Source organism: Penaeus monodon, chromosome 9 (genome assembly GCF_015228065.2).
Source record: "Penaeus monodon isolate SGIC_2016 chromosome 9, NSTDA_Pmon_1, whole genome shotgun sequence".
NCBI classification, from domain to species: Eukaryota; Metazoa; Arthropoda; class Malacostraca; order Decapoda; family Penaeidae; genus Penaeus; species Penaeus monodon.
In genome coordinates, this window is record NC_051394.1 from 5437121 (window position 1) to 5439620 (window position 2500).

Consider the following 2500-nt stretch of genomic DNA (forward strand, 5'->3'; position numbering starts at 1 on the left):
TTCATTTCCTTTTTCTATTGGTTACGAATTATTGTAAAACCATCCTTTCTTTCTATATTTGTTAATCCCTTTTTTTCTTATATATTAGTCTTTGTTATGACTCATCTCTCTCTCTTTTCTCTCTCTCCTCTCTCTCTTCTCTTTTCTCTCTCTCCTCTCGTCTCTCTCTCTCTCTCTCTCCCCTTCTCTCTCTCTTCTCCTCTCTCTCTCTCTCTCTCTCCTCTCTCTCCTCCTCTCCTCCTCTCTCTCTCCTCTTCTCCTCCTCCCTCTCTCCTCTCTCCTCTCTCTCTCTCTTCTCTCTCTCTCGCTCGCCCCGCTCTTTTTTTTCTCTCTCTCGCTCCCCTCTCTCTCTCTTCTCTCTCTCTCTCTCTCTCTTCTCTTTTCCTTCTCCTTTTTCTCTCTCTCTCTTCTCCCCCTCTTCTCTCCTCTCCTCCTCTCTCTCTCTCTCTTCTCTTTTCTCTCTCTTTTTTCTCTCCTCTCTCTCTCGCTCCTCCTCCTCCTTTTTCTTTTCTCTCCTTTCCCCTCCCTCTCCTCTTTCTTCTTCCTCTCTTCCGCTCTCTTTTCTCTTCTTTTTCCTCCTCTTCTCTCCTTTCTCCCTCTCTCTCTCTCTCTTCTTCTCTCTCTCTCTCTTTTCGTTTCCTTTTCTTCCCCCCCTTAATTTCCTAGCCCTTTTTTTTCTTCCCTCCCCTCTCTTTCCTCTCTCCTCCTCCCTTTTTCCCTCTCTCTCTCTCTCCCCTCCCCTCTCTTTCTCTTCTCTTCTCTCTCTCTCTCTCTCTCTCCTCTCTCCTCTCTCTTTTCTTTTCCCCCCTCTCTCTCTCTCCCCTCTCTCTCTCATCTTCTCCTTTTTCTCCTCTCTTCTCTCTCTCTCTCTCTCCCTCCTCCTCTTCTTTTCTCCTCTCCTCTTCTCTCTTTCTTTCTCTCTCTCCTCTCTCTCTCCTTCTCTCTCTCTCTCTCTCTCCTCTCCTCCTCCTTTCTCTCTTCTCTCTCTCTCTCCCCTTTCCTCCTCTCTCTCCTCCTCTCTCTCTCTCCTCCCCTCTCCCTCTCCTCTCTCTCCTCCCCTCTTCTCTCTCACTCCTCTCCTCTCTCTCTCCCACCGTTTCCCCGCCTTTTCCCCTTTTTCTCCTCTCTCTCTCTTCTCTCTTTTCTTCTTCTTTCTTCTTCTTCTTCTATCTTCTTCCTCTTCTTCTCCCTCTCCTCCTCCTTCCTCTTTCTCTCTCCTCTCTCTCCTCTCCTCTCTCGCCTCTCTTCTCTCTCTCCCTCCCCCTCCTCCTCTCTCTCCCTCCTCTCTCTCCTCCTCTCTTCCCCCCCTCTGCTCTCCTCTTTTCTTTCTCCTCTCTTCTCTCCCTCCTCTTTTCTTCTTCTTCTTCTTCTTCTTTTCTTTTTCTTCCCTTTTATTTCCCCCCTCTCCTCTTTTCCTTCCCTCCCCCTCTTCTCTCTTTTTTCTCTCCTCCTCCTTTCCTCTCTCTCTCTCTCTTCTCGCTCTCTCTCTCCCCTCTCATCCCCTCTCTCACCTCTCTCCTCTTTTTCTCTCCCCTCTCCTCTCTCTCCCCTTCTCTGTCTCTCTTCGACTCTCTCTCCTCCCTTTCTCCTCTCTCTTCCCCCTTTCTCTCTCTCTCTCTCTGCTCCCCCTCCTCTTTTTTCTCTTTCCCCCTTTTCTCTCTCCTCTCTCTCCTTTTCCTCCCCTTTTCTTCCCCCGGGGGCCTTCCCCTTTTTTCCTTCTTTTTTCCTCTTTAAATCCTTTTAAAAAAAAATTTTTTTTCCCTTGGGGCCCCTTTTTTCTTCCCAAAACCCTTCTTTTTTTTCTCTCTTCTCTCTTCCTTTTTTTTCTTTTCCTCTCCCTTTTTGGGGTTTAAAATTCCCCCCCTTTTTTCCTTTTTTTTTCCTTTCTTTCCTTTCCTTTCCCCCTTTCCCTTTCTTTTCCCCTTTCTTTTTTTTTTTTTTTTTTTTTTCCCCCTTTCCTTTTTTTTCTTTTTGTTTTATCTCTTTTTCCCCTTTCCCTCTTTTTTTCTCCTTCTTTCCTTCTTCCCCTGCTTCCTTTCTTTTTTTCCTTTTTTTTTCTGTCCTTCTATTTCCAATTTTTTTTTCTTTTTCTGTTTCCCTTTCCAACCCCCTTTGGGCAATTTCCCCCTTTTTTTTTTTCCTTTCTTTATTTTTTTTTTTTTTTTTTTTTTCTTCCCTTTTTTTTTTCCCCCCCGATTTTCTTTTTTTTTTTTTTTTTTTTTTTTTTGGGGTTTTTTAAAAAGTTATTTTTTTTTTTTTTTTTTTCCAAAAAGCAAACTAAGGGGGGGAAAAAACATTTTGGGAAAAAAAAAACCCAAACTCTCTCTTTCTCTCTCTCTCTCTCTCTCTCTCTCTCTCTCCTCTCTTCTCTCTCATCTCTCTTCTCCCCGTCCCTCTCCTCTCTCTCTCGTCTCTCTCTCTCCTCCTCTCTCTCCTCTCATCTCTCTCTCGTCTCTCTCTCCAAAGCACTGAGGGGGACACAATATACACAGTTAAAAAT